Raw genomic sequence first — 26,423 nt, 5'->3', positions numbered from 1 at the left:
CAGGTTGAAAAGAAGAGGTTTGATAAGATATTTATAAGACATATAAAAGTATTTAGGGCCTATTGTTGTTGTTCAGTGGTAAGGTGTATCCAACTCTGCGACTTCATGAACTGCAGCATGCCAGGCTCTTCTGTCCTCCACTATCCTCTGGAGTTTGCTCAAATTCATGTCCATTAGGTCAGTGATGCTCTCTAACTATCTCATCCTAGGGCCCAGAGATAGTTAAATATGGGAAGTGGTGATGAAGAACAATGTATGATGCACTGAGGCATTCAGCCTTGGTATAAATACTGAAAATGTTGCTAGTAAACAGCCTTCTTACAGTTAAGGGCATGTAAGAGACAGAGAAAGTTACTTTTTTTTTTTCTTTTCTTTATTTAGTTTCTTCTGTTTTTTTTCCCTACATTTTACCTGAAACATGCTTTATTTGTCCCAGGTCAGGGTGGATTATATATTAGAAGACACAATGGGTATATAGTATACAGTTTTGTAAACTGTAGGCAATATGTTATACAGTAGATCTAGGAGTTACTCATTTTGTGTATTTGAAACTTTCTATCCTTAGACTGGAGAAGGGAATGGCAACCCACTCCAGTATTCTTGCCTGGAAAACCCCATGCACAAAGGAGCCTGGTGGCCTACAGTCCATGGCATTGCAAAGAGTCAGACATGACTGACCAACTAGCACATACATGCAACATATATCCTTAGACTGTCTGTGTCCCCAATGGCTCAGTGGGTAAAGAATCTGCCTCCAATGCAAGAAACTTGGGTCTGATCCCTGGAGAAGGAAATGGCAACCCGCTCCAGTATTCTGGCCTGAAAAAACTCAATGGACAGAGGAGCCTGGTATGCTACTCTTCATGGGGTCACAAGAGTCAGACACCAATGAGTGACTAAGTATGCCGCACACGTGCTTAGATTAATACTTCCCTGATTTACTAAAAGAGTAAATCTTCTGTTGAGTGTTTCTGTTGTACAGACAGGCACATTAATAGTAAAGAAATAGTGCAGGAAAAAGCTTTTGGAGGGAATGAGTTTATGGCATATGTATGGTGATAGTTTCAGGAGTGTATACTTACCTTAAAACTCAATAAGTTAGTTAGTTCAGTCGTTCAGTCATGTCCGACTCTTTGCAACCCTATGAACCGCAGCATGCCAGGCCTCCCTGTCTATCACCAAGTCCCGGAGTCCACCGAAACCAATGTCCGCTGAGTCAGTGATGCCATCCAACCATCTCATCCTCTGTTGGCCCCTTCTCCTCCTGCCCTCAATCCTTCTCAGCATCAGGGTCTTTTCAGATGAGTCAACTCTTTGAATCAGGTGGCCACAGTATTGGAGTTTCAGCTTCAGCATCAGTCCTTCCAACGAATATTCAGGACTGATTTCCTTTAGGATGGACTGGTTGGATCTCCTAGCAGTCCAATGGACTCTAAAGAGTCTTCTCCAACACCACAGTTCAAAAGCATCAATTCTTCAGCACTCAGCTTTCTTTATATTCCAACTCTCACATCCATACATGACTACTGGAAAAACCATGCCTTGACTAGATGGACCTTTGTTGGCAAAGTAATGTCTCTGCTTTTTAATATGCTGTCTAGGTTGGTCATAACTTTCCTTCCAAGGAGTAAGCGTCTTTTAATTTCATGGCTGCAATCACCATTTGAAGTGATTTTGGAGCTGAGAAAAATAAAATCAGCCACTGTTTCCACTCTTTCCCCATCTATTTGCCATGAAGTGATGGGACCAGACGCCATGATCTTAGTTTTCTGAATGTTGAGCTTTAAGCCAACTTCTTCACTCTCCTCTTTCACTTTCATCAAGAGGCTCTTTAGTTCTTCTTCACTTTCTGCCATGAGGGTGGTGTCATCTGCATATCTGAGGTTATTGATATTTCTCCCGGCAATCTTGATTCCAGCTTGTGCTTCGTCCAGCCCAGCGTTTCTCATGATGTACTCTGCATAAGTTACATAAGCAGGGTGACAATGTACAGCCTTGATGTACTCCTTTTCCTATTTGGAACCAGTCTGTTGTTCCATGTCCAGTTCTAACTGTTGCTTCCTGACCTGTGTACAGGTTTCTCAACAGGCAGGTCAGGTGGTCTGGTATTCCCGTCTCTTTCAGAATTTTCGACAGTTTATTGTGATCCACACAGTATCTGTTAAATATGTATAGCTTTTATATGTTAGTTATACCTCATGAACTGATTAAAAAATGTAATAGGTCAGAAACTAAAGACAATAAGAGATAAGTAGGAGTCAAGGAAGAATGAGGTGGGTAAATAGAGCGACCAGAGATAGATGTACTTTGTGGTAGCCATGTAATAGACCTTTAGCAAAGGAGAAGAAGAATAAAATAATGACATGTGCAGTCTGTTCCACTATTTCTTCCTGAGCTTTTGATTTATTCTTTGAAACTTTCCATTTGGTGTTTCAGTGTCTCCAGCTTTTTTCATTTACAGGAGACCAAAAAATCCATAAAGAATAGTAAGTATTAACTTTGCTGTCATACAAATATAAAGTTTACATGCCAAAGTGTGAAGGAACAGGCTACTTAGCTGATAGGTGAACAGAAATGATTAGTTGCATTGATACTTAATTCAAGTGCATATATATATTATAGTAAAATTTTGCACAAAATTATGTGCTTTATTTGGACAGATAGTTCATAAAAGACTTGTTTAAAATACTAAGATTTACTTCTATGACTCAGATAATATATTGTAGAAATTTTAAATATGAAGCATACATAGTTTTTTTCATCATATTTGAAGGACAGATTTTATAAGGAAAGTTATAGATTAGAGTGACATTTGTAAATAAGAAAACGTGAAAATTGAGGGTCTAATAGATTGATACAGTTCTTGAGAAAATATTATTCTTCACAAATTGAATTCAGTTTTAACACTCCTAAAAATACATAGGACATTGGGTTTCCCAAGTTTGTTTCAGGAAACTTTAGGACAGAGTGCAATACAGCTGGAAGAAATTGCTCAGAATATTGCAACATATGTTAAAGCTAATATATATTTCATAGGATATATCTTAAGATAATTTAAGTGTAATTATTTTTAAATGAAATGTTTTAATATTTCGAGCTGTCTATTGGACTTAGATCACAGCAGTCATGAATAGAAAAATACCTGTGAGGTTATCGTGTCCATCCTGCTGGGGAAGGATCTGTCTCAATCCCAAGGGAGAGGAGTTAGCACTTCACATTTGCCAAGGAAGAATAATACTGTATAGGGTGCATAAGGGAAAGCTTGTTAGAGCCAAGTCAATATAGTGTTTGACTTCTATCCAATAAATCCCTCAAAAAATAAACGTTCTCTGTCAGTCCAACTACACAGATCCTGGCAATCACATTCTGTTCCAGTTGGAGCATTTGCAAAATCTTATCAAGAAAACCATCCAATAAGGATATATTGCCATGCTATTTAAGGAAAGAAAAATAGAAGAAAATATCTTCATGTTAAAGAGAACTTAGGATGAACACATTCCTGAAACAATATGTTGGATTACAAAAAATGTTAAACCGCAAATGATAAATATTTCTGATAAAAAGATAAACTGTATATTCCGTTTACTAGTTGAACAACTAGCACTGCAGCTTATGCCATGGGCGCATAATAAATCCTACATGATGAAGATGAACAGTAGGAGATGGAAGGCAATGTTGTGAACGACTTCAATACAGACTGTTTAATATTTGAAGCAGTTTCCAAGCACAAGGATCTGTTATCCCACAGCTTATCACCACTTGCTTGTGGATAAGGGAGTCTGTTAACTCCTTAAAATCACTGCATTTGTGTATCTCTGTTCATACATTCCCAGTCTCCTCTGTTGGTGTTCTTTTTTCTCACTTCATCTCTTAAAATGGGGTGGCTCTATGTAGAATCTGATCAACCATTGTGTTTTGTTTGGCACTCACAATGTTTAAAAATTTGTTAACAGTATTTAAACAATTATATGAATATCCAGAGTTTGAGCTTTCCTTGATACATTTTATAGTAAGAAAGATTGTTCAGAGTTAACTAACAGCTCTACCTGAAAGGCATCTGTTCTGTGGCCACTACAGCCTCCATCACCTCTTTGACCCTTAACCTTGAATCCCAGTGTCAGTGGTCATTTATCATCTCTTTATGCTATTACTGTTCTTTATTATTTGTTTATACCATCTGACTGGCCCCAGAAGAAATCTGAGTTTAAAATTTTCATCTCCTACTCTGGATTCCTTGATGATTCTGTTCAAGAACCTGTCATCTCTCCGGGTGAGATTAACAACTTTTATGTTACCAGCTCTATGTTGAAATTCCATAGTATTCTCTGTGTGGAGCTCACTGTTGAGTTCCAGATTTTTTTTTTATCTATTTTGCTAGTTGGATACTTTATAACATACAGGAAGGTTAGGTTCAATATGCATAAGCCTAAGCTTATTTTTCTTCTCGGTGTATTGATCTGTTTTATGATCACACAGTGTGGCACTACCAAACCCCCAGAGTCCTACCCACAATCTTCAGAGACATCCGTGATGCTTTTATCTGCAGGTTATCTATACGTAATCTACCACTAAGTTCTTAAATTTGTATATTGTAGATCTCTTTCAAATCTGTTCACTTGCTTGTCTTCACTCCCTCTCCTATAAACAAAGCTGGTATCATATCTTCAGTCTATACTAATATTTGGTATCCTTTGAATAACCCAACAGGCTTCAAACTAATATCTTTACCTCAAGCTGTATTTTTCTTCAGTTAATGCTCAACACTAGCCAGAGTGTTCTTTCAGATCAACCAATCTTTTGATGTAAGTGCCCTATATAAAATACTTTTCATAATTCCCTCTGAATAAAATTAAAACTACTATCCATGTCTTACCAAGGTCCAGATGACCTAAACTTGACTGATCTCTTTTTGTGATCATCTTCTTCCCTTACTAATACCCTTACTCAGGGTATTAATCCTCATTTAATTTCCAACAATTCACTACAGTGTTCACCCCTGGACATTCATTTCTCTTTTAAAAATGAATAATAAGTGCTTTTATCCTAAGTTTATATTAGATGATAATTCATGAAAAGTGTTGTTAGTTTCAGGTATACAGACAAGTGATTCAGTTATGAATAAGCATGTATCTATTCTTTTTCAAATTCTTTTTAAATTCAGGTTTTTACATAATAGCAGAATTCCCCATGCTATACCATAGGTCCTTGTTGATTATTTATTTTAACAGTAGTAGTATGTATATACTACTCAGTCTCAAACTCCCAATCCCTCCCTGCTATGTTTCTCCTTTGGTAACCGTAAGTTTGTTTTCTAAGTCTGTAAGTTTCTGTTTTGTGAATAAGTTCATTTATGCCTTTTAAGATTGTACAATAAGCAATATATTTGTCTTTCTCTGACTTACTTCACTTAGTATGCTAATCTCCAGATCCATCCATGTTGTGGCAAATAGCATTGTTTCATTCTTTTTATGATGGAGTAATATTCCATTGTGGGTATGTATGTATGTGTGTGTGTATATATATATATCACATCATTATTCCTCTATCAACGGACATTAGGTTGCTTCCATATCTTGGCTATTGTAAACAGTGATGCAATGAACATTGGGGTGCATGCATCTTTTTAAACTATGATGGTCTCTGGATATATGCCCAGGAGCAGTGGGATTGTTAGATCATACGGTAGCTCTATTTTTGGTTTCTGAAGAAACCTCCATACTGTTCTCCAATGTGGCTAAATCAATTTACATGCTCACCAACAGTGTAAGAGGGTACCCTTTTTTCTACACTCTCTCCAGTGTTTATTGTTTGTAAACTTTTTAATGATACCATTCTGACTGGTGTGAGGTGATACCTCACTGTAGCTTTGATTTGCATTTCTCTAATAATTAGAGATGTTGGGCATCTTTTTATGTGCCTGGTGGCCAGCTGTATGTCTTCTTTGAAGAAATGCCTGTTAGGTCGTCTGCCCATTTTTGAATATGGTTGTTTGTTTTTTATTGTTATTGAGTTGTATGAGCTCTTTGTATATTTCAGAGATTAAACATTTGTTGATTGCTTCATTTGCAAAGATCTCCCATTCTGTAAGTTGTCTTTTCATTTTGTTAATGGTTTTCTTTGCTATGCAAAAGTTTGTAAATTTGATTTCAAATTTATGCTCCACACTGTATGGATAAAATCAAAATGATGTACACAATTTCAGTGTTTTATCAGATAACTTCTAAGCTGAAAATTACTGCCATGATTTCTATCCCTAAGTTTAACCAGATGTAAATTTAATTATTTAATTGAAAAAAAAATATTTCCTGACTTTACTTACAAAAATATCATATTTCTGTAATCTCATACATTCATTCAAATAAATCATTATTGAGAACCTAATAAGGCAGTATCTTAGATTCAGGAGATTTTCTTTGATGAATAAGAAAATATTTTCTTTCTTGAACTTTAGATTCTAACAAATCTCGAAGACTTTAAATAGCAAGAAGATTTAGACACAGTTATCATAGCAATGAAAGCACAGTATATGAAAATTAAAATCCCAACTATATCTGGATAACATGGCCCTGAAAACACTGAGTGATGTAAATTCAAAATATTACAATATGCAGAATATAATTCAAAAACAGTATCTCATTATAGGATTTTCAGTCCAAATTGAAACTATTTTATTCCTATCGGTTCAGTTCAGTCGCTCAGTCATGTCCGACTCTTTGTGACCCCATGAACCACAGCACGCCAGGCCTCCTTGTCCATCACCAACTCCCTGAGTCCACCCAAACCCATGTCCATCGAGTTGATGATGCCAACCAGCCAGCTCATCCTCTGTCATCTCCTTCTCCTCCTGCCCTCAATCTTTCCCAGCATCAGAGTCTTTTCCAATGAGTCAGCTCTTCACATCAGGTGGCCAGATATTGGAGTTTCAGCTTCAACATCAGTCCTCCTGTACAAATATTTGTTAGGTGATCAACTGAATGAATGAAAGACTATGTCAGTACATCTTTCTCTTTATGCAGATCCAGTGCTTAACCTCAATCAGTGTATTTCATCATCTGGAAATTAGTTATAAAGCCTATCTCAAATATTTTTCTTAAAAATTAACCTGAGATAATGTATGAATTCTAATACAGTTGGCTTTTGTAAATTTTAGTTTCTTTGCTTCACTGTATACTTCTGTTTACCTTTAGAGAACAACAAAAAATAATAGAATAGTGAATTATGGAAACCAAAGATGAAATGGGGATGAGATTGTTGTTTTTATTTTTTAAAATTTAATTGGAGTCTAATTACTTTACAGTATTGTGGTGGTTTTTGCCATACATTCACATGAATCAGCCATGGGTGTACATATTTTCCCCATCCTGACCCGCCCCATCTCATCCTTCAGGGTCATCACAGTGCACCAGACCTGAGCACCCTGTCTCATTCATCAAACCTGGACTGGTGATCTATTTCACATATGATAATATGCATGTTTCAATGCTATTCTCTCAAATCATCCCACCCTCGCCTTCTCCCACAGAGTCCAAAAGTCTGTTCTTTACATCTGTGTCTCTTTTGCTGTCTCGGATATAGGGTCATCATTACCATCTTTCTAAACTCCATACATATGCATTAATATACTGTATTTTTGTTTTTCTTTCTGACTTACTTCACTCTGTATAATTGGCTCCAGTTTCATCCACCTGATTAGAGTTGATTCAAATGCATTCTTTTTAATAGCCGAATAATATTCCATTGTGTATATGTACCACAGCTTTCTTATCCGTTCATCTGCCGACAGACATCTAGGTTGCTTCCATATCCTGGCTATTGTAAACAGTGCTGCGATGAACATTGGGGTCTTTCAATTCTGGTTTCCTTGGTGTGTATGCCCAGCAGTGGGATTGCTGGGTCATATGGCAGTTCTGTTTCCAGTTTTTTAAGGAACCTCCACACTGTTCTCCATAGTGGCTGTACTAGTTTGCATTCCCACCAACAGTGTAAGAGGGTTCCTTTTTCTCCGCACCCTCTCCAGCATTTATTGTTTGTAGACTTTTTGATAGCAGCCATTCTGACTGGCATGAGATGGTACCTCATTGTGGTTTTGATTTGCACTTCTCTGATCATGAATGATGTTGAGCATCTTTTCATGTGTTTGTTAGCCATCTGTATGTCTTCTTTGGAGAAATGTCTGTTTAGTTCTTTGGCCCATTTTTTGATTGGGTCATTTATTTTTCAGGAATTGAGCTGCAGTAGTTGCAGTATTTTTGAGATTCTTTGTCATTTGCTTCATTTGCTATTATTTTCTCCCATTCTGAAAGCTGTCTTTTCACCTTGCTTATACTTTCCTTCATTGTGCAAAAGCTTTTAATTTTAATTAGGTCCCATTTGTTTATTTTTGCTTTTATTTCCATTACTCTGGGAGGTTGGTCATAGAGGATCCTGCTATGATTTGCGTCAGGGAGTGTTTTGCCTATGTTTTCCTCTAGGAGTTTTATAGTTTCTGGTCTTACATTTAGATCTTTAATCCATTTTGAGTTTATTTTTGTGTATGGTGTTAGAAAGTGTTCAAGTTTCATTCTTTTACAAGTGGTTGATCAGTTTTCCCAGCACCACTTGTTAAAAAGATTGTCTTTTCTCCATTGTATATTCTTGCCTCCTTTGTCAAAGATAAGGTGTCCATAGGTGCATGGATTTATCTCTGGGCTTTCTATTTTGTTCCATTGATCTATGTTTCTGTCTTTGTGCCAGCACCAATACTGTCTTGATGACTGTTGCTTTGTAGTATAGCCTGAAGTCAGGCAGGTTGATTCCTCCAGTTCCATCTGTCTTTCTCAAGATTGCTTTGGCTATTCGAGGGATTTTGTATTTCCATACAAATTGTGAAATCATTTGTTCTAGTTCTCTGAAAAATACTGACACTATCAATTCTGACTGGTAGCTTTCAAGAGCATTAAATAATTTCACCTCACACTGCGAGTTGCTGTTAATCTTCAGGGCATGCTGGAATCTCACTGTATGTGAAGTTTGGCTTCAAGGGCATTGATTGCCTTAAAAATAAACTTAGTATTACATTCCTATATATAATTAGCTCTAAAGTTTGGCTGCAGTTTCAGATAGCTTAGGAAAAGAGGATTTTAAGACTGCCAGTCAGATCATATTCACAGGCTCAAGAATCCTTTTACCAATTCCATCTGTGACCTTGGTTTTTCTATTCATATCATAGGTCCTGTGTAGCATGCAGTAGAAAAGAAGAAAGAGCATAATGTTTAGAAGCATTGAATATTGCAATTATACTTGAAAAAGTCTCTGAACACACAAGAGCATTTTAGAACTCAGTGAAACTGTTTAGCTTTTCACATATATTCCCAAACAAGTAATTGCCATATACCTACATTAAAAGGAATTTAGAATGGAGTAACACAAGATTTTAAAATACTGTGTGTGTGTGCATGCACACACATGTGGAAACAAGAAAATTTTAATATTGCCATTTGTAGTAGCACATTAACTGCTAGCATGATGCATTTCACTGCACCTGATACATAGGCATATGATAAATACAGTGGAAGGAAGAAAAAAGGAAGGGAGGGAGGGAAGAAGAAAGTTAGTTTAACTCTTTCAAGAACAGTTTTATTTTAACCTATCCCTTCATGCAGCTAGCAATGAAAATTTTTAGGATTTTGTTTAGGAGACCCAAGTTCAATCCCTGGGCTGGGAAGATGCTCTGGAGAAGAGAATGGCAACCCACTCCAGTATTCTTGCCTGGAGAATTCCATGGACAGAGGAGCCTGGCAGGCTACAGTCCATAGGGTTAAATACAGCTGGACATCAGTGAGTGACTAACACTTTCACTTTACCTGTAAAATTCTGTGAACTCCAGATTAGAATTGAAGAAAGTTGATTATACTTCTCTATTATTTAAGAATTTGGAGGAATGCAAACTTAAGGCCCAAATTCTGTTCAGTAAGTCTACTGTAATAACCAGGAGCTCTTTTTCCAAGGGCAAGAATACTAACCTGCCTAAAAATGTTAATGTCTCAATATCATTTGTGTCTAAATTCTTTCTTTAAAAAAATTTTTTTAAATTATATAAATCCAAGTTAACACTGAATAAATTTATATGGTTGTTTACACATCTTCTATGGAGACAATGAAATTTAGTAGATCCTCGTCTTCAAAACCCCTGTGACTTTTCAGTAATTACAATAATATTTTTCAGTAAATTCTATTTTAATTGAATTCTGTTGCTAAACTGAGAATATGACTTTGTATATGATTATCATGATGATATGATTATTATCAATCTACTCCAGAATGGTAGGGTATTTTATCAATCAGATTGTCAACTTCTAAAATATTCTCTAGTAATTTTTTTTCTATTTGAAGATACAAAGCAAATATTTCTTGCATTCAGATAAAAACCAGATTGATAAGGTAAGTACTACCTGAGTACTAGCAAGTGGGATCATGAACTTAAGAATTCGCCATATAAGGGTAGAGATTTTCATTATGTTGGGCAAAAAGGAAACAGAATAATTGATTTTTTTCTACAAATATTAATATTTTTAACTAGTATTTGACAGTATTAATTTTAAGCAGGAACATGATTGAGGTAGGCCTTACTATTATAAATATAATTTACATTTTGTCATATTTGGCAAAAGTTAGGACGAAGGGCTTCTAGATTTCTTAATTCAGAGTGCTTTGATACTTAATTTATCAGGAAGGAAAATAGCGGCATATTTTACCACTTAAAACTTAGCATACAATAGACCTATGCATTCATTAAGATAGTAAATCAAATATATACAAGATATAATATAAAATAATATACAAGGTATAAAACAATAAATCAAGAAATCAAATATTTTAAAATTTTATTTTATTGAAGTATAGTTGATTTACATGTTAATTTTTACTGTATAGCAAAGTTATTGTTACATACATATACACACATTTTCATATATTTTCCATTATGATTTATCACAGGATACTGAATGTAGTTCCCTAGCTATACAGTAGGACCTTGTTATCGATCCATCCTATATATAGTATGTATCTACTAAACCCAAACTTCTAATCCATCCCTCCCCCAAATATAGTGGAAGTGGGAAATAGATTCAAGGTATTAGATGTGATAGACAGAGTGCCTGAAGAACTGTGGACGGAGGTTTGTGACATTGTACAGGAGGCAGTGATCAAGACCACCCTCAAAAAAAAGAAATGCAAAAAGGCAAAATGGTTGTCTGAGGAGGCCTTACAAATACCCAAGAAAAGAAGAGAAGCTAAAGGCAAAGGAGAAAAGGAACAAGGAACGAGATACCCATTTGAATGCAGAGTTCCAAAGAATAGCAAGGAGAGATAAGAAAGCCTTCTTCAGTGATCAGTGCAAAGAAATAGAGGAAAACAATGGAATCAGAAAGACTAGAGATCTCTTCAAGAAAATTAGAGATACCAAGGAAACATTTCATGCAAAGTTGAGCACAATAAAGGACAGAAATGGTATGGACCTAACAGAAGCAGAAGATATAAAGAAGAGGTGGCAAGAAAACACAGAAGAACCATACAAAAAAGATCTTCATGACGCAGATAACCAAGATGGTGTGATCACTCAGCTAGAGCCAGACATCCAGGAATACGAAGTCAAGTGGGTCTTAAGAAGCATCACCACGAACAAAGCTAGTGGAGGTGATGGAATTCTAGTTGAGCTATTTCAAATCCTGAAAGATAATGCTGTGAAAGTGTGGCACTCAATACATCAGCAAATTTGGAAAACTCAGCAGTGACAACAGGACAGGAAAAGGTCCATTTTCATTCCAATCCCAAAGAAAGGCAATGCCAAAGAATTCTCAAACTACCACATAATTGCACTCATCTCACAGGCTAGCAAAGCAATGCTCAAAATTCTCCAAGCCAGCCTTCAACAGTACATGAACCATGAACTTCCAGATGTATAAGCTGGGTTTAGAAAAGGCAGAGGAACCGAGATCAAATTGCCAACATCCGTTGGATCATTGAAAAAGCAAGATAGTTCCAGAAAAACATCTGTGTCTGCTTTATTGACTATGCCAAAACCTTTCACTGTGTAGTTCACAAAAAACTGTGGAAAATTCTTAAAGAGATGGGAATACCAGACCATCTGTCCTGCCTCCTAAGAAATCTGTGTACAAGTCAAGAAGAAACAGAACTGGACATGTAAAAACAGACTGGTTCCAAATCAGGAAAGGAGTACGTTAAGGCTGTATATTGTCACCCTGCATATTTAACTTATATGCAGTGTACATCATGCAAAATGCTGGACTGGATGAAGCACAAGCTGGAATCAAGATTGCCGGGAGAAATATCAATAACCTCAGATATGAAGATGACCCCACGCTTATAGCATAAAGTGAAGAAGAACTAAAGAGCCTCTGGATGAAAGTGAAAGAGGAGAGTGAAAAAGTTGGCTTAAAACTCAACATTTAGAAAACTGAAGACTATGGCATCTAGTCCCATCACTTCATGGCAAATAGATGGGGAAACAATGGAAACAGTGGCAAACTTTATTTGGACTCCAAAATCACTGCAGATGGTGACTGCAGCCATGAAATTAAAAGACACTTGCTCCTTGCAAGAAAATTTATAACCATCCTAGACAGCATATTAAAAAGCAGAGACATTACTTTGCCAACAAATGTCCATCTAGTCAAAGCTTTGGTTTTTCCAGTAGTCCTGTATGGATATGAGAGTTGGACTTAAAGCTGAACCAGGAAGAATTGATGCTTTTGAATTATGGTGTTGGAGAAGACTCTTGAAAGTCCCTTGAACAGCAAGGAGATCCAACTTGTCTATCCTAAAGGAGATCAGTCCTGAATATTCATTGGAAGGACTGATGCTGAAGATGAAACTCCAATACTTTGGCCACCTCATGTGAAGAGTTGACTCATTGGAAAAGACCTTGATGCTGGGAATGATTGAAGGCAGCACAAGAAGGGGGCGTCAGAGGATGAGATGGTTGGATGGCATGACCACCTCAATGGACATGAGTTTGAGAAAGCTCCTGGAGTTGGTGATGGACAGGGATACTTGGCATGCTGCAGTCCATGGAGATGCAAAGAGTTATACACTACTGAGTGCCTGAACTACACTGAACTGATGTATAAAATAGTTAACTAAACTACTATAAAAATAGTTAACTAATATAAAATAGTTAACTAATGCAAACCTATCACATAGCACAAGGAAGTCTACTCAGTGCTCTTGTGGACCTAAATGGGAAGAAAGCTAAAAGAGTGGATATATATAGGATTCACTTTGCTTTACAGTAGAAACGAAACTAACACACTGTGAAGAAAATATACTCAAATAAAAATTAAATATAAAAATTGTGAATAGGTAATTAACTAATAAAGAACTTTAACTAGTAATTAAAACTATATCCATAAAGAAAGCCAGGCCTAGATAGTTTTACTGGTTTTTACTGATGAATTTTCTCTATATTTAAAGAAGAAAAATAACACCAGTACTTCAGAAATTCTTTCAGAAAAGAGAGAATTAGGGAGGCTTTCCAAACTCGTTTTATGAGGTTGTGCTCACCTATATAACATAGCCAGGAAAAGACATCACAAGGAAAGTAAACTAAAGGCTAATATCCATCACGAACATAAACATTAAAATCATTACCAAAATATTTTCAAACTGAATCCACAAACATGTATGTCTTGACCCCATTGTGGATTTAGCATGGCAAAGGCTATTAATGTGTCATAATTCATAAAGAAGGATTATAAAAAAAGGCTTATCTCAGCTGATACAGAAAAATCATTTGAGAAGACCCACACTGTATAAAAATCCTCAGTAAATTATAAATAGAAAAGAACTTCCTCAATCTGGTACGGGACATCTAAGTAAAACCCACAGCTAAAACCACACTTAAAGATTGAAAATAGAAGGGTCTCAGTCCCTTAAGAAAGAGAACAAAACAAGGATGTCCATCTACCCTATCCCATTTAATATAAAACTAGAAGTTCTAAGCCCTACAGTAAGGTACATGCACACTCAAGAAGCATGAGAGGAGGGAAAGAGATTAAAGGCACACATATTAGAAAGAAAAGAGTAAGACATTATCCTGTTTTTACAAATCACATCAACTAGTAGTTATATAATTCAAGGAATATATACACACACAAACATAAACATATCTTAGATATACACAGAAATACTTTAGAATTAATACATTGTCTACCTAGTTTGTAGAACTGTTGTTGTTGTTTGTGGAGTAGCCAAGTCATGTCTGACTCTTTGTGACCCCATGAACTGCAGCATGTCAGGCTTCCCTGTCTTTCATCATCTCCCAGAACTTGCTCAAACTCATGTACATTGAGTCAGTGATGCCATTCAACCATCTCATCCTCTCTCATCCCCTTCTCCACCCGCCTTCAATCTTTCCCAGCATCAGGGTCTTTCTAATGAGTCAGCTCTTTGCAACAGGTGTTCAAAGTATTAGAGCTTCAGCCCTTCCAATGAATATTCAGGGTTGTTTTCCTTTAGGGTTGACTGGTTGGATCTCCTTGCAGCCAAAGGAACTCTCAAGAGTCTTGTCAAGGACCACGGTTCAAAAGCATCAATTCTTCAGTGCTCACTCTTCTTTATGGTCCAACTCACACATCCATACATGACTACTGGAAAAACCATAGCTTTGACTAGATGGAACTCTGTCAGCAATGTGATAGCTCTGGTTTTTAATACACTGTCTAGGTTTTACATAGCTTTTCTGCCAGGGAGCAAGTGTCTTTTAATTTCATGGCTGCAGTCACCAACTACAGTGATTTTGGAGCACAAGAAAATATAGTCTGTCACTGTTTCCATTGTTTCCCCATCTGTTTGCCATGAAGTGATGGGAATGGATGCCAAAATCTTCATTTTTTGAATGTTGAGTTTTTAGCCACCTTTTTCACTCTATTTCACCTTCATCAAGAGGTTCTTTAGTTCCTCTTCATTTTCTGCCTTTAAAGTGGTATCATCTGCATATTTGAGTTTGTTGATATTTCTCCTATCAATCTTGGTTCCAGCTTGTGAGTCATCCAGCCCAGCATTTTGTATGATGTACTCTTCATATAAGTTAAATAAGTAGGGTGACAATATACAGCCTTGACATACTCCTTCCCCAATTTTGAACCAGTTCATTGTTCCATGTCTGGTTCTAACTGTTTCTTCTTTCGATGCATACAGCTTTCTTAGGAGGCAGGTTAAGGTGGTCCGGTACTCCCAAGTGTTTAAGAATATTCTTAAGTTTGTTGTGATCCATACAGTTAAAGAATTTAACATAGTCAGTGAAGCAGAAGTAGTTTTGGTTTTTAGAATTCCCTTGCTTTTTCTATGATCCAGTGGATGTTGGCAATTTGATCTCTGTTTCCTCTGCCTTTTCTAAATCCATCTTGTACATCTGGAAGTTCCCAGTTCATGTACTGCTGAAGCCTGCTGCTGCTGCTAAGTCACTTCAGTCGTGTCCGACTCTGTGCATCCCCATAGATGGCAGCCCACCAGGCTCCCCTGTCCCTGGGATTCTCCAGGCAAGAATGCTGGAGTGGGTTGCCATGTCCTTCTCCAATCCATGAAAGTGAAAAGTGAAAGGGAAGTTGCTCAGTCGTGTCCAACTCTTTGCAACCCCATGGACTGCAGCCTACCAGGCTCCTCCGTCCACGGGATTTTCCAGGCAAGAGTACTGGAGTGGGGTGCCACTGCCTTCTCTGACTGCTGAAGCCTAGTTTGAAGGATTTTGAGCATAATCTTGCTAGCGTGTGAAATGAGTGCAATTGTACAGTAATTTGAACTTTCTTTGGCATTGGGATGAAAACTGACCTTTTCCAGTCCTATGGCCACTGCTGAGTTTTCCAAATTTGCTGGCATATTGAATACAGCACTTTAACAGCATCATCTTTTAGGAATAGAAATAGCTCAGCTGGAATTCCATCACTTCCACTAGCTTTGTTGGTAGTAATGCTTCCTAAGGCCTGTTTGACTTCACACTACAGGATGTCTGGCTCTAGGTGAGTGACCACACAATGGTGATTATTTGGGTCATTAAGAGGAGCTTTTTTTTTTTTGGAGAGTTCTTCTGTGTATTCTTGCCACTCTTCTTCTGTTAGGTCCTTGCAGTTTTTGTCCTTTTCTGTGCCCATCTTTGCATGAAATTTTCCCTTGGTAGCTCCAATTTTCTGAAGAGATCTCTCGTCTTTCCTATACTAGTTTTTTCTCTATTTCTTTGCATTGTTCACTTAAGAAGGCTTTCTTATCTCTCCTTGCTAATCTCTAGAACTCTGCATTCTGTTGGTTATATATTTCCCTTTCTCCTTTGCTGTTCCCTTGTCTTCTTTTCTCAGCTATTTATAAGGCTTCCTTAGACAACCACTTTGCCTTGTTGCATTTCTTTTTCTCGGGGATGGTTTTGGTCATCTCTTGTACATCATACTTCCCTTTAGCTCAAATGGTAAGGAATCTGCCTGCAGTGCACGAGACCAGGGTTGGATGCCTGGGTTGGGAATGTCCTCTGGAGAAGGGAGTTGCAATCCACCCCATTATGCCTGTCTGGAGAATCCCATGGACAGAGAAGCCTGGCAGGCTACAGTTCATGGGGTCAAAAGGAGTCGGACATGACTGAGTGACTAACACACTCATCCTGTACAATGTTACAAACCTCCAACCATAGTTCTTCAGGCACTCTGTCTACCAGATATAATCCCTTGAATCTATTCACCACCTCCCCTGTATAATCATAAGAGATTTGATTTAGTTTCTACATGAATGGCTTCATGGTTTTCCCTACTTTCTTCAGTTTGAGCCTGAATTTTGCAATAAGGAGCTGATGATCTGAGTCACAGTCAGGTCCGGGTCTTGTGTTTCTGACTGTATAGAACTTATCCATCTTGGGCTGCAAAGAATATAATCAATCTGATCTCGGTATTGACCATTTGGTGATGTCCATGTGTAGAGTTGTCTCTTGTGTTGTTGGGAGAGGGTATTTGCTATGACCAATGCATTCTCTTGGCAAAACCCTGTTAGTCTTTGTCCTGATTCATTTTGTACTCCAAGGCTAAATTTGTCTGTTACTCCAGGTATCTCTTGACTTCCTACTTTTGCATTTCAGTCCCCTGTGATGAAAATGACATGTTTTTTGGGTGTTAGTTCTAGGAGGTCTTGTCAGTCTTCATAGAATTGTTCAACTTCATCATCTTCAGTGTTAGTGGTCAGGGCATCCACTGACTTAGATTACTGTGATGTTGAGTGGTTTACCTCAGAAACAACCCAAAATCAATCTTTCGTTTTTGAGATTGCAGCCAAGTACTGCATTTTGGCTTCTTTTGTTGACTATGAGGGCTACTCCATTCCTTCTAAGGGACTCTTGCTGACAGTAGGGGATATAATGGTCATCTGAATTAAATTCACCCATTCCTGTCCATTTTAGTTCCCCAATTCCTAAAATATCAATGTTCACTTTGCCATCTCCTGTTTGACCACATCCAATTTACCTTGATTCACGGACCTAACATTCCAGGTTCCTATGCAATATTGTTCTTTGCAGCATCGGACTTGACTTTCACCTGCAGCCATATCCATAACTGCATGTTGTTTCCACTTTGGCTCAGCCTCTTTGTTCTTTTTGTAGCTTTTTCTCTGCTCTTCCTCAGCAGTGTATTGGACACCCACCAACCTGTGGGGCTCATCTTTCAGTGTCATATCTTTTTTTAAAATTTTTTGTACTGTTCATGAGTTTCTCAAGGCAAGAATACTGAATATGACCCGGTAATTTTACTGCTAGGAATCTAACCAAGAAAAATAAATGTGTCATACAAGATTTGTAGGTAAATGTTCATAACAGCATTATTTATAGTAGCCAAAGCAGGAAACAATTCAAATGTCTACCCAATAAACAAATGTGGTACATCCATACAAGAACTTATAATAAAAGGTAGCGAAGTATTGATACATGGCACACCATGTATGAGTCTCAAAAATCAAACATTTTATCAATAAAAGAAGCCATATACAAAAGACCATAAGTTTCTTGGTTCCACTAATATGAAATGAACAGAAAAGGCAAATTTATAGTTAGAAAGCAATTGGTGGTTTTCTAGGACTACAGTTAAAGAAGGAATTAATTGCATACAGGTACAACTATCAATTTGGGGTGGCAGTAATGTTCTAACAGATGTTAGAACAACTTGATAGTTTTATTAAAATACCCAATTTTATAATTTTATTAAAAATCATTGAATTTTACACCTACAATGCAAAATATACTGTACGGTATATAAATTATCCCCAAATGGGGTGGTGGTGGGGGCCAACAGCAGTGTGAGAAACTCTTTGTAATTTACTCCTATGAATTCAAGGATTGCCTTTCATCAGGTCAATTCTTACACATCCATTCATGAAATAATTCCTGTGGCTACAAGGAAGAGATAAGAACCAAAATATCAGTAGCCAGCAATCAGTATCAGAACCAAATAAAAAGAAGTGAAGATGTCATCAGTGGGTCTGAAATCTTCCTATTGGGGATAGTGAAAAGACTGGGTACCTGGACTTCTCATCACTGCTTACTGGTCTTGGAGCACATAGGTGGGTCTGTCTGTTCCATGATTGGGTGTCTGTAGCATGATCCACAGTCCCGGCATGAAAACTATCCCTGGCTAATTTCCTACTTTTGAAGTGAAGATAAAAATTAGCCTCTAACATTGAAGGAAGGCAGAGAGAAAATGTAGTTGTAATTTATCCTTAATTTTAGTTGAACATCCTTTAACCTTGTTCTCTTTAAAGGTAGCTGAAATTCCAACATTCCAATATGTGCTTGTCTTACAAATGACTAAAAAATCTCATTAGATGTTTTTTCATGGCAAAGTTGAAAAGCAAGTCAATGAATTGGAGGAGATCATTAATAGGTTCTGACTCTGCCATGTGCTAACTCTGTTTTGGCACTAACATGACCTTTAATGTATCTGAGCTTTAGTTTTCTCATTATAAAGTTATGATAGCAATATTTTTCAACTCTCTTTATATGAAGTGAGAGACTTTATGAAATCACTCAGTAAATCACAGAGTTCTTTAGAAATTGAAGTTATATTTTAATTTTTATTAAGTCAATAAGTGTATTCTTCCTAGAAAGCATATGTTAAGTTCTAGACTTATATTAGATACCTCTGAAAGATACTCTAAATATATAGTATAGAAAAACTGCTTAAAATGCCAAGTATTTTCCTATAGAGTGAAAAGATTTCTTGGTTCTCCCACTGATTGTGTAGATTTTTTATACTCTGCCTGTCAAAGAGATTTGTTAAATATTACATTATTAAAGTTTTTATTTTAGAAATATTTCAAAAATGATAGAGTTCCTATATACTCCACACTTAGTATCTCTATTTTTAGCATCTGATATTAGTATGGTATGGAGAAGGCAATGGCACCCCACTCCAGTACTCTCGCCTGGAGAATCCCATGGACGGAGGAGCCTGGCGGGCTGCAGTCCATGGGGTCACTGAGTCGGACACGACTGAGCGACTCCACTTTCACTTTTCACTTTCATGCCCTGGAGAAGGAAATGGCAACCCACTCCAGTACTCTTGCCTGGAGAATCCCAGGGACGGGGGAGCCTGGTGGGCTGCCGTCTATGGGGTCGCACAGAGTCGGACACGACTGACGCGACTTAGCAGCAGCAGTAGCAGCAGCATTAGTATGGTATATTTGCCACAACTGAACAACTAGCACTGGTAGTTAACACCAGATTTATGCGGACATCCTTACCTTTTACCCAGTTTCTTTCTTCTCTTCTAAGATCTCATGTAGGGTTCACACTGCACGTACTCATTGGGTCTTCCTGGTTTTGATGACCTTGGTAGTTTTAAGGAATGCTGGTCAGGTATTATGTAGAATGTCTCTCAACTGGAATTTGTCTGTTCTTTTTCTCAGTATTACTTTGGTTTATGAGTTTGGGGAAGGAAGACCACAAACATGACATTTAATCATATCATATCTTTCAGTTCAGTTCAGTCACTCAGTAGTGTCCAACTCTTTGTGACCCCATGGACTGCAGCACGCCAGGCTTCCCTGCCCATCACCATCTCCCGGAGCTTACTCAAAACTCACATCCATCAAGTCGGTGATGCCATCCAACTATCTCATTCTCTGCCGTCCCCGTTTCCTCCTGCCTTCAATCTTTCCCAGCATCAGGGTCTTTTCAAATGAGTCAGTTCTTCGCATCAGGTGGCAAATGTTTTGGGGTTTCAGCTTCAGCATCTGTCCTTCCAATGAATATTCAGGACTGATTTCCTTTAGGATGGACTGGTTGGATCTCCTTGCAGTCCAACGGACTCTCAAGAATCTTCTCCAACACCACAGTTCAAAAGCATCAATTCTTTAGTGCTCAGCTTTCTTTATAGTCCAACTCTCACATCCATACATGCCTACTGGAAAAACCATAGCTTTGATTAGACAGACCTTTGTTGGCAAAATAATGTCTCTGCTTTTTAATATGCTGTCTAGGTTGGTCATAGCTTTTCTTCCAAGGAGCAAGTATCTTTGAATTTCATGGTGGCAGTCGCCATCTGCAGTGATTTTAGAGCCCCCCAAAATAAAGTCTCTCACTGTTTCTATTGTTTCCCCATCTATTTGCCATGACGTGATGGGACTGGATGCTAGATCTTAGTTTTCTGAATGTTGAGTTTTAAGCCAACTTTTTCACTCTCCTCTTTCACTTTCATCAAGAGGCTCTTTAGTTCTTCACTTTCTGCCATAAGGGTAGTGTCATCTGCATATCTGAGGTTATTGATATTTCTCCCGGCAATCTTGACTCCAGTTTGAGCTTCACCCAGCCCGGCATCTCACATGATGTACTCTGCATATAAGTTAAATAAGCAGAGTGACAATATACAGCCTTGACATACTCCTTTTCCAATTTGGAACCAGTCTGTTGTTATTAATACTAACCTTGATAATCTGGCAGAGGTAGGATTTGCCAGCTTTCCCTGTTGATCAGATACTCCTGTACCCGTTTTATATACTGTGATCTTTGGAAGTACATCATTATGTGCAACTCATGCTTAAAGAATGGGTAATTATATGCCGTCTCCTTGAGCATGAAATAATCCATAAATTATTTAAAATTATTTGATTTAGAAGATTTGTTTCATATCCTCTATGTATTTATTTATTCAGTCATTTCTATCAGTTGTAATTTAAATATTTATTTTATACACTGAGCTATAATCTAATGATATTTACTTATTTTGTTGTACAAGCTGTTCTCTCTTTGGCCACCTAGAAGCTCTCTAGTGGGTGCTGTGTCCTTTTCACATACCTCCATCATTATAGTTTGCTTGCTTTGAAGGGTTCCCTGCCTTCCAGGATTACATAATTTAGGCACATATTGTGTATTTCTCACCCTAGAACTAGACTCAACCAGTTCTCCAAAGAGTCCTGCCTCTTTTTTATTGGAGAATGGTATTAAAAGCTAGGTATGTTCTTTGCTTCTTTGAGTTCTTGTTTATAGGGCCTCCTCAGCTGACAAAGCCAGCGTATATTCACCCATGTAGTAAAACATATCTCTATAAATATTTCTATATGTAACCAACTATATTTATATTAAGCTGAATGTGAGTTCATACTGATGTCTATACCTCTAATCCATCACCATATGAATCATTCCAGCCTCCTCCCTTTAAATATAGCCTCCTCTCTATATATAACCTCCTATGCCAACAGTGAGAAATTTGTGTCCCATCATTTGCCATACATTTACTAAGCTGTTCGGTTCAAGTGTAAATATATCTATCCTAGGATCCCCCAACCTCCTAAGTGATTTTTTAAAATTTGCATAGTTTCACTTATGTTGTTGAGTTCTGTGGGTTTTGACAGATGATTTTTGGATCTTGACAATTTTTATTAAACTTGTTCCTTTTCAATCTTTCTTTTAATTAACTTCATCTCTGTCTTAGCCACTGACTTTGAAATTTATCTTTATAATATTCTTTAACTTAAAAAAAAAAAAAGAAATAGACCCACAGACATAGAAAACAAACTTATGGTTACCTAAGGTGAAATGGGGTTGGGAGGGATAAATTAGGAGTTTGAGATTAACATCATACTACTGTATATGAAAGAGATAACCAACCAATCTTTTTTAATCACCTATAAGGGAAAAGGACCTGGAGAAAAAAAAAAAAAACATATGCATGTATAGCTGCATCACTTTGTTGTACACTTGAAACTTAACACAATGGTGTAAATCGACTGTTTCAATATTTTTTAAAATTTATAAAAGTAAAATTTTTAATGAATGAAAGCTTCTTTAAATTCTACAGTGCATTATAATTTCAGAAGTTTACACACATGATTTCATATAATCCCGTGATAATCCTTTTACTCCCTACCCCAATATTATCCCTTCCCCCTTCCCCATCTCCCCTGGCATCCACTACTTTGTTCTCTATATCTGTGTTTGCTTCTTTTATTCACTAGTTTTATAGATTATACACATAAATGATTTCATACATTATTAGTCTTTCTGACTTATTTCATTTTGCATAGTGCCTCCAAGCCCATTCACCTTGCTGCAAAAATGAAAAACTTTCATTCTTTTTTGATAGCTGAGTAGCATTCTATTGTATGTATACCATATCTTCTTTATCCATTTATCTGCTGATGGACACTTAGGTTGCTTCCATACCTTGACAATAGTAACTAACATTACTATGAATATTAGGGTGCATGTATCTTTTTGAATTAGTATTTTGGTTTCTTTGGATATATTCCCAGGACTAGTGGATCATATGGTAGTTCTATTTCTAGGTTTTTTGAGAAAGCTTCATACTGTTTATCACAGTGGCTAAACCAATGTACTTTGTTACCAATAGTGTAGGAGTATTCCCTTTTTTCCACATTGTGGCCAGTTATTTTGTTTGTTTGTTTCTTTGTGGTCGTTGTGATGATAGCCATTCTGATAGAAGTGAGAGGATATCTCATTTTAATTTTGATTTGCATTTTTCTAATAATTAGAAATGTTCAAATCTTTGCATATTTTCATGTGACCATTGGCCATATGCATTTCCTCTTTGGAAAAATGTCTTTTCAGTTCTTCTGCCCATTTTTTAATCAGGTTGTGTTTGTGATGTTGAATTGTATGAGCTGTTTATATATGTTGGATATTAACTGTTATTGGTTGTATCATTTGCAAATATCTTCTTGCATTTTGTAGGTTGTGTTTTCATTTTGTCGATGCTTTCCTTTGCTCTGCAAAAGCTTTTAAGTTTAATTAGGTCCCATGTGTTTATTTTGCTTTTACTTCCTTTGTTTGGGAGACAGATCCAAAAAAATATTGCTGCAGTTTATGTCAGAGTGTCCTGCCTAGTTTTCCTCTAGGAGTTTTATGGTATCCAGTTTGACATTTAGGTCTTCAATCCATTTTGAGTTTATTTTTGTATATGGTATTATCAAATGTTCTATCTTCGTTCTTTTACATGTGGCTGTCCAGTATTCCCAGCATGACTTATTGCAGACTATCTTTTCTCTGTTGTATATTCTTGCCTCCTTTGTCAACAGTTCAGTCGCTCAGTCGTGTCTGACTCTTTGTGACCCCATGAACCGGAGCACGCCAGGCCTCCCTGTCCATCACCAACTCCCTGAGTCCACCCAAACCCATGTCCATCAAGTCGGTGATGCCATCCAACCATCTCATCCTCTGTCGTCCCCTTCTCCTCCTGCCCTCAATCTTTCCCAGCATCAGGGTTTTTTCCAATGAGTCAGCTCTTCGCATCAGGTGGCCAAAGTATTGGAGTTTCAGCTTCAACATCAGTCCTTCCAATGAACAGCCAGGACTGATCTCCTTTAGGATAGACTGGCTGGATCCCCTTGCAGTCCAAGAGACTCTCAAGAGTCTTCTCCAACACCACAGTTCAAAAGCATCAATTCTTCGGCGCTCAGCTTTCTTTATAGTCCAACTCTCACATCCATGCATGACTACTGGAAAAACTATAGCCTTGATTAGACGGACTTTGTTGGCAAAGTAATGTCTCTGCTTTTTAATATGCTGTCTAGGTTGGTCATAACTTTCCTTCCAAGGAGTAAACATCTTTTAATTTCATGGCTGCAATCACCATCTGCAGTGATTTTGGAGCCCAGAAAAATAAAGTCAGGCACTGTTTCCACTGTTTCCTCATCTATCTGCCATGAAGTGATGGGACCAGATACCATGATCTTAGTTTTCTGAATGTTGAGCTTTAAGCAACTTTTTCACTCTCCTCTTTCGCTTTCATCAAGAGGCTCTTTAGTTCTTCACTTTCTGCCATAAGGGTTGTGTCATCTGCATATCTGAGGTTACTGATATTTCTTCTGGCAATCTTGATTCCAGCTTGTGCTTCCTCCAGCCCAGCATTTCTCATGATGTACTCTGCATGTAAGTTAAATAAGCAGGGTGACAATAGACAGCCTTGATGTACTCCTTTTCCTATTTGGAACCAGTCTGTTGTTCCATGTCCAGTTCTAACTGTTGCTTCCTGATCTGCATACAGGTTTCTCAAGAAGCAGGTCAGGTGGTCTGGTATGCCCATCTCTTTCAGAATTTTCCACAGTTTATTGTGATCCACACAGTCAAAGGCTTTGGCATAGTCAATAGAGCAGAAATAGATGTTTTTCTGGAACTCTTGCTTTTTCAATGATCCAGTGGGTGTTGGCAGTCTGATCTCTGGTTCCTCTGCCTTCTCTAAATCCAGCTTGAACATCTGGAAGTTCACAGTTCACGTCTTGCTGAAGCCTGGCTTGGAGAATTTTAAGCATTACTTTACTAGCGTGTGAGATGGGTGAAACTGTGCGGTAGTTTGAGCATTCTTTGGCATTGCCTTTCTTTGGGATTGGAATGAAAACTGACCTTTTCCAGTCCTGTGGCCACTGCTGAGTTTTCCAAATTTGCTGGCATATTGAGTGTGGGTTTATATCTGGGCTCTCCAGTCTGTTCCATTGATCTATGTGTCTGTGTTTGTGCCTATACTGTACTGTTTTTGATTACAATAGTTTAGTAATATAGTCTGTAGTCAGGGAGCATGATTCCTCCAGCTCTGTTGTTTTCACATATCAAGTACTATGGCCAAGAAATATAATGATCAGAAAATTCCAAGTTTCTTTTTTGGTTCTGGGATTGATCTAAAGTAAATAAAATTAATAAATTTAATGAAATAATTAAGCAGTGGAAAGTAACAGAGAGTTAAGGAGCCATCCAGAAAAGGAGAAGGGGTACTGAGAATCAGTACACTGAAAGAAGAAATGGGAACACTGGGTAGGCTGTCAGACTTTGCAGAGGACACAGTTTAAAATGTTACCAGGTAGGATAGGATGGAATGAGCCCAAAGCCTATTCAATTTACTAGGTGACAGTCAAATTCGTTTTGGTTCCAGGCCTTTATTATCAGAATTAAACATCAGGACTAAGCTTCTTTTGTCCCCCAGAAAACATTAGACAGGAAGCTAATGATATATAAATTCTAAATACAATTTTGCTTACAATATGCTGGGTGATTTCTCGTTGTATTATCTGTGTAGAAAAACTATGTAACACATACACTTCATCTAGTATTGTATAAAGGAGAGAGGTTCATCTTTATATAGCAATACTTGAATTAATCTGAAAAAATTAGAATCTTGAATTAGAGGCTCATGAAATTCATAAAACTATTAAGTAAATTTTTGTCATAAATCCATTTTATGTATTTAATCATCATGTGACATTACAATTTTATGGCTAGGTAAATGTGCACTCAATTAGTTCAGGCAAAGCAAACAAGCTATACATATAGTTAAATAAATGTTTTATAGGGAAAAGCACTGAGTAAACTCTAAGAGGAGCTAGTTGGCTTAACTACTTCAGGAATTAGTTTGTTGGAAAAAACTAAATTGTGAAGCTATAGACAAACCTTAAGTTTGTGTAACAGCGAAATTAGAACTAGAAGGAAATGAAGTGATAAAAGGAAGAATATGAGTAATTTAGAAAATACACTTTTACTGATGAAGCAATAAAAAACTACATTCTGTGCTCAAAATCATTATTGTCTTTAGGTGTTACAGTGAAACGATTTTGGAGTTAACATTTGTTTTCTTTACTCAACTTGCAAACTACTACTAATTTATTGAGCACTTACTGTGACGCAGGCACCCTGTTAATGTCTTTCTAAACATTACTTCATTAAGTCCTTCCAACGATCTTGGGAGGCTGATATAACTATCTCCAGACATTTGAAAACAAATACATCAAGGTTTAAAAAGTTTTTATGCATGTGATTCATGGGCACACAGGTAGAATATACAGATTCAGTATTTAACCCAAAGTTTTACTTACATATGGATAGTGTGCATATGTACACACAAGTGTGTGTGTTGTGTGTGTCTGCTGATATTGTGAGGAATTCTTCTCCCATCAAAAAG

General features: G+C 37.3%; 1 long non-coding RNA gene across 1 annotated transcript in view; it reads right to left on the bottom strand.

Annotated features, from left to right (window-relative positions):
* Positions 1-350: 350 nt before the first annotated feature.
* Positions 351-26,423, bottom strand: part of LOC145525367 (uncharacterized) — a 93,773-nt gene continuing 67,700 nt past the window's right edge. Inside the window, exon 10 of the long non-coding RNA XR_014068142.1 lies at positions 351-3,237. This is a non-coding gene — a long non-coding RNA (uncharacterized LOC145525367). The remainder of the gene's footprint in view (positions 3,238-26,423) is intronic.

The sequence above is a fragment of the Giraffa tippelskirchi genome, chromosome 11, assembly GCF_054371585.1.
Source record: "Giraffa tippelskirchi isolate mGirTip1 chromosome 11, T2T-mGirTip1v1.2.pri, whole genome shotgun sequence".
NCBI classification, from domain to species: domain Eukaryota; kingdom Metazoa; phylum Chordata; class Mammalia; order Artiodactyla; family Giraffidae; genus Giraffa; species Giraffa tippelskirchi.
This window is presented reverse-complemented; position numbering and strand designations above follow the sequence as displayed.